Below are 6918 nucleotides of genomic sequence, written 5' to 3'. Positions count from 1 at the left end.
ACTGCATTCATAGAACCGCATTGCTCAGAGGGCTGGTTGGGAAGGTGGGGCTGACTTTCAGAGTGATGCTGGCTGTCGATTATTTGAGATTTTTTAGAACAAGGTGAACCTTTATGGTTGCATTTCCCATTCTTTTCTAGAAGACAGGGCTGTGCTAAATGAGTCCTTAAAATGTGAATCATCAGCAAGCTAGCTGCTTATTTCAAATAGCAGCATGACCTAAATCTGCTTAGCATATTTATCAGTTGCCATTAACTTTAGCCAGAGAAATGTGTTTTTTTTAAAAAAAAAAAAAAAGAAAAGCAGCATGATACTGAGAACATTGCCCTTTTCTCTCTGCTTATCATGTAAATTCATTTACGAACCTTTCTTTGTAGAAGCTTGCAATATATCCCATATGCCATTTCTCTTTCTTTAGAACGTTTCTGAGGGAGGATAGAGGGCTAAAGTTAGTATCCTCTTTTTACAAAGAGTGAGGCTGAAAAACACTTACTAGACCGAGTGAATTGTTCAAGGTCAATCTGGACAGAGCTGGGTCTCCGGCTCTGAGTACAGTCAACTATCTTTATAAGAGAACAAAATATACTAAAACCTCACTGAATTCTTGGTTAAATGTGCACTTTTTAATAAGAGGAGTAAAAGAGGAGAGGCTGTTTTTGACTAGACAACCTCTCTCCTCTTCAAGGTCAATGTGGTTTGTTGCTCTTGCATTCCTTGAATCAGAAAGTCAAGCCATAAACATATGTGAGAAGATCAAGTTTCTTTTGTCCTACTTCTCATCATTCTGAGAGCCAAATAAGATGCCGAACACTGATTCATTGCTAATGTTCAGCTCAGTGTTACAATATTCTGTTCATAGTCCACCTGTCTATTTCTCTTCCATCTGTGTATCCATCCATGTGTCTACCCATGTATTTATCCATGGATCCATCCAACCATCCACCCATCCTTCCATCCAATCAACAGAAACAACACTAAAAATGACTTAGTATTACATGGGGAAGCAGTGAGATTCCTTCAAGGACTGGGAGACAAGGGAATCAGATGGTTTTTAATGGTTATCCTGGTAAATTTCTCATTTTCTCTGGCTATCTAAGGAAACACCCAGTACTTCGACCAAGGTAATCTTGCTATAACCTTGGGGAGAAACGACTGGAAGTGTTGGTGATTCAATAAGTGGAGACCAGTGCCTTATAATTTTCTCTCTGGGGAAGACCCGTGTAGACAGAATGGAGGCGGATTGCCAGACTTGAGCAATGAAGAAGGAAAGTCCAGAGGGCCTCAGAGTGGTTTATCTGGTACTTATCCTGGAGAGAGACCCCAGCTCTGCGGGGTCCCGAGTTTTTATGCACTGGTGAGCTGGGGTCTGCTGTGAGGCAAGGACAGTCATTCGTCCTCCCCCTCGCCCACGTGAAACTTCCCTCTCGACTCTGCCTCTCTTTGTTCTAGTTCATCCTCCCCAAAATAATCGATTTATTTTAATATAAGGGATGCCTGACTAAGGGATTTGATCACTTTGGGCACCAAAAAGGAATATGTCTACTTCAAATCAGGTAACTGTTGACTGAACTTGACTAGTGTGAGTCATCTTCCCTACGATCATTCAGTGTGCAGCCTCACGCCTAAATAGTAGTAAATTCATTGAGGTTATAGTTCCTCTGCGAGCTTCTTGGTGGAGACTCAGCCATCTTCCTTGGTGCAGCAGGCAGCCTTGTGCATCCTCTTGCCCACTCTCAATAATAGTCGTATTTTTTTTGAGTGCATAATTTGTGCTTGGTACTTTAAATATGCCCCCTCAATGATGACCATAAAGTAGATGTTACTCTCCCTCTCTTACAGGAGAGGAATCTAACTCGTGAGGTTGAATAGTTTGCCCAAGAACATAGAGATTTTAAGTGGGGGATGCTGGGTTGAATACCAGGACTGTCTGCCTCCATAACCTTGCTTTCTCCAAGACACTGTTTGGTTGTTGTTGTTGTTGTTGTTGTTGTTGTTGTTTTTAAATGAAATGTTTCCTTTTGAATAATTTGTTTAGAGGGGTGTCGACTACCATCCTTACTGTCTCTCTGAGTATATTTTCATGGACTCCAAAAAATTCCTGGAGACATGCCACAGTGATTATTGATAAGTCCTTGAAGTAGAAAATATTAGAAATCTCTCAGTAATTCCTATTTATTTTACCAGTTTACAAAAATCCCAGATGCCCCTTAAGAAAAAAAATATTCTCAGTGCAAAGTTAAGTGGAAAATCAATATAATTAGATTTCACATTTATTAAATTGTAATTCTCATGATCAAATAGTCTGTGGACATTTATTCTCATGCAATGAGATGTGAATTATTGAGACAAATTCAGTAGTCTGTCAAAGCAAATGAATAGAATGCAAGACAATAATTTTGGTACTTGTATATTTGACTAATAAATTTGCTAATTAGAATATTTAGGGCTACACACTAACTCCAGAAAATGAAATATTATTACTGTATATATGGACAGTGAACAAATTCTATAATGTAATGAAGGACCAAATGCTGAAATATTAGCTGCAACACCTCAGTGATTAGAAAACCTCCAGATACTTTGAAGTCCTGGACAAATTAAACTCAGATTTCTTTTTACAAGATCCTTAACTATATTTAGTATCTAATATGTGTTATGTGATTTTCAAGAAATGCTCACATAGAGCAATTCTAATAGCACAAGAAAATAGAAAGAAAAAACATAACACTGCATACTCACCACCTAGATATAACCCACATGGGGTTATATCTGTGTTATGTCCTTCTGTGCTTTCTCCCCAAGATATTTTTATAAATTAAGATATATAACTCTTGTTCACATGCCTCATCAGCCTGTGAGTAAAATGAAATTATATTAACATTTGTAACTAAAACACATTAGCCTTGACCTCTTGTTCACATATGGGCTCTTTTCAATTCTCAAACAAAGCTTTGTCATTCTTATGAAATCAAATCTAACATTCTTTTTCTTTATGATTTCTGATTTTGATGCTGTCCTTGGAAAGAATACCCTCCTTCCAAACACTTACCTGTAATGTTTCTTCTACTTCAGTAGCTTTAATCCAGCTAGAGTTTATTTTCCTCTAAGGTATGAGGTAGGAATAACTTTACTTTTTACTGATAGTAAACCAGTTGTCTCAACATGATGTATTAGTTAATTCATCTTTTTCCTCACCGATCTCCATGTCTTCTTGATCACACACATATTTCTCACATATCCTCAAGTCTACCATTTGTGGATTCTTTCTGTTCCATAATCTGTCATTCCTATGCCAATATAGCCTCATTTAATCCCTCTAGGTTTTTAACATATTATACGATTTCATAAGGCAAGAGCTATTATTATTCTCCTTTTGAAAAATTGTTTTGGCTTTTTAGTCCATGGAAACAATTATTTATTGTTTTTATTATGTGTCTTGCAGTATGTGAGTTTTAAAATATAAATCAACAGTTATAGTCTACTAGAACGGAATGAATGTAATATATTCCCTCTTGCCTCTCGGTTGAATTGCCAGAGATTTGTCTATTTTATTGGTTCAAGGTCCCAGCACAGAGTAGGCACTCAGTACATATTGCCATATAAATTCCTTCGGGACTGTCACATTTATAAATGTTTGTGTGACAGAGACAGCAATGTCAGAATCAAATTGCTAATACCACATCTTGAATGTATAAGCTGCCTTGGACTTACTTATTTATGAGCAGAGAACCCTGATTAGAGTTGTTTCTTTAATTGAAGCTATGGAAATTGTCATTATATTTTTTAAACCACAGCCTTTTATTTCAAAAGGACTAAATGAAAAAAACACAAACAACAACAACAAAAAACAAAGCAGTGACTGAATTCTGACCCTGTGAAATATTTATTGTCAACCCACCAAGGTCATTGGCTGAATAGCCCGAAGATATGAGGTGGCTTAGTGCAAAGATATTACAGTATTTCTCATTATTACGAACATTTAGCACTAATTTTAGACTTTTCTCAATTATTAGTATGTGTGAAAGGCCAGTTTCAAATTTGAAAATATCGAACAGATGGCCAAGGTACAGAGTGTAAAGGGACGTTTCCCCATCACATCTTCCCTGTAAACAGAGCTTGAATGGAAGTTAAGACTTGGTTTCTTCTGTCAGAAGTCTTGGGTCAGCTTCTGTGTGGACTGAATCAGGTAACAAAACCTCACAACCAAACTGAGATCTTAGTAAGAGTCAGTGGGGAGGAAGAGAAGTGTTCCAGGAGAAAGGAGGGGGCACACGAATGAGTGAGAAGACAAACACAACTATTTCTCCACCCTGAGTTCAATCCATTTTCTATTACAGAGTTCAGGTTATTCAGGTTCTAACCATCATCTGCTAACACAGTCAATGTCAGTTACAGGTGAATGAAAGACTTGGAGTAAAAAGTAAAATCATAGAAATATAAGAATAAATTACAGTTAAACATTTTTATAATCTTAGGGTGAGGAAGTCTTATCTATATATCACACCAGAGCCAGAACTATAAAGTAAGAAGATTGCTATGTATGCCTTTATAAAAATTACAAATGACCAGGAAAAAAATTGGAAACTTACTACTCCTGATTCATCTCCCAATTCCCACTCTCCCCCCATCTAACCTAAATACTCCTCACTGTTTACCTAGATCACCTTGAAAATTTGCTTAATCTCAGATATCTGTAGATTAAAAGGATTTGATTCATCATGTTGTACACTTTAAATAAATATAATTTTATTTGTCAACAACACTTCAATAAGTCTGGGGGGGGCGGAGATTGATTAGATAATCTCTAAGGTCTTTTTAGCCTAGGATTTTTATATTTGCTAAAATATAGTGCATATGCATGGTTTTTCGGTAATTCATTCATTCAACAGATATTTATTATCACCAATTATAACCTTGCATGTCCCTCTGTGGACTAATAAAAGATGCAGCCCCTGATTATTAGGGACTCAGAGTTAAGTGAGAGAGAGAATACCAATGTGGAACCCACTGTTAGAGATGCTGGAAAATAGTTATCCATGTTAGCGAGCAGTGCCTGATGATTTTGTAAATTCTGTTTGAGGAAAAATAAAATTAAAAGATTCTTGGGTGGTCTGACGCAGAGGCAGGATAGCAGAGGGCATTGGTTGACTTCAAACCTCCGATCCATACCTTACTAGGTGTGTGACCACAGATAAATTCCTTGATATTAACGTCTACCTTGGGATTTTTGTGAGAGTTTAATGAATTTATATGTAAAGCACTTAAAACAGTCAGAGTTCTGTAAGAATTATCATTATCATTATCATCTTCATCACCCAAAACCATGGCTTCAAATATCAGTTACGTATTGATGACCCCCAAATGGGTATCTCCAGGCCCAGCAGCTCCTGAATCCCAGGCTCTGTTTCCAGTTGCTTTTCTGACATGTCCACTCAGGTGGATATCATATTTACAAGCCTCTCAAACTTAACATGCCCCCAGTGGAAGTTTCGGTTTTCTAGCACTTGTTCAAGTTGTCTCGAGTTGCTGTTACCACCATCCATGCTTTTGTTCAAACCAAATATCTTGTTTATCACCTTTAATCCCACACTTTTCCACATCCACGGTATTTAATCTGTTGGCAGGTTATGCTGACTCTACAACACATCCCCAAGCCTTCCATTTCTTTTGCTACTCCTCTGTTTCAAGCTAACGTGCTCTGTCACTGCAACAATGTAATAGAGTCCTGTCCCTTGTACTTTGTAGTCCTGTCCCTTGTGATCTGTTTTCTTCCTATTGTGCTTAGAGCAAATGCCAAACTTCTTGCAAGGCTATAAACTCCTACCTAATCTGACCCCTGCTTTCCTCTCCATCTTCAACTTGTTGTACCCTTCCTCCTCCCACCTCACCCCAACTCATTATGGTCCAGCCACTAGGGCTTGCTTTCTACAAACACACCACTCTATCCCACTTCTGGGCTGTTATATTTGCCAGTCCCTCCACCTGAATGCCCTTCCTTGGATCTCAGATCGCAGCTCCAATGTTCAAGACTCAGAGAGACCTTTCCCACCAAAAGTGTCCTCCCTTGGTCCCTGTTTGGCACATCGTCCTGTCTACCTCCTGCCATGCCCGTGTCATACTCTGAAATTGTCTTACATCCTTGTTTATTGGGACAAAGGCTCCATGAGAGTGGGGATTTGCCTATCTTCCCAAGCGGTGTCTTCAGAACCTGGCAGAGTGTCTGGCATATAAGGAAAGGATGGGGACACTGCTACTCCTGAGGTGGGGATGCAGGAGGAGAGAACAGGTTTGTATGAGGATAAATCGTTCCTTTTTGGATCAGTATGTTTGGCTAGCCAGTGGGAAAGCTTGTGCATCCTTCAGGCTTTTGGATCATCCCAGATCCTCACGCAGTGCTACTTAGATTGTGATCTTCGGACCCGCAGCATCAATAACAGCATCACCTGGGAGCTCATTAAAATTCATATTCCCAGGCCTTACCCCAGATTTACAGAATCTACATCTCTATAAGAATGGGGCCCTGGAACCTAGATCTTAGAGAGCTCTCCTGCTGCTCCTCAGGCATATCCAGTTTGATAAACTCTGTTCTCCTAAGCTGGAGAGACCCGTAGAGCAAGAACCAGACTTACCGGAGGAGCTCTCTCCATCCTGTCTTTCCGGAGCCGCTGTCAGGGCTCTGTCTGTCTGCTGCCGGCTCTCCCGCTGCTCTTTCCCTGTCTTGACTTCATGGTTGCATCCACTTGATAAATGGCAGTTCTTAGCACCTGTAAGCTATGATACTTTTTAAAAATATATATATGTGCTTTGGACAATAAGGACACAAAAAAAGAAAAACATTTTTAGTTTTCACTTCCACTGAGCTCTGCTTGTCACTTAATTCTGAGACACTCAAGCAGCTAGTGAGAGTAAGAACAGTGC

The 6918-nt window shown here is 39.1% G+C and overlaps 1 protein-coding gene across 2 annotated transcripts in view; it reads left to right on the top strand.

Moving 5' to 3' along the window:
- LOC105295323 (paralemmin-2) overlaps nt 1-6918 on the top strand; it is a 318042-nt gene that overhangs the window by 65579 nt on the left and 245545 nt on the right. The gene's annotated exons all lie outside the window — the stretch shown is intronic.

Source organism: Pteropus vampyrus, unplaced genomic scaffold (genome assembly GCF_000151845.1).
Source record: "Pteropus vampyrus isolate Shadow unplaced genomic scaffold, Pvam_2.0 Scaffold103, whole genome shotgun sequence".
NCBI lineage: Eukaryota > Metazoa > Chordata > Mammalia > Chiroptera > Pteropodidae > Pteropus > Pteropus vampyrus.
This window is presented reverse-complemented; position numbering and strand designations above follow the sequence as displayed.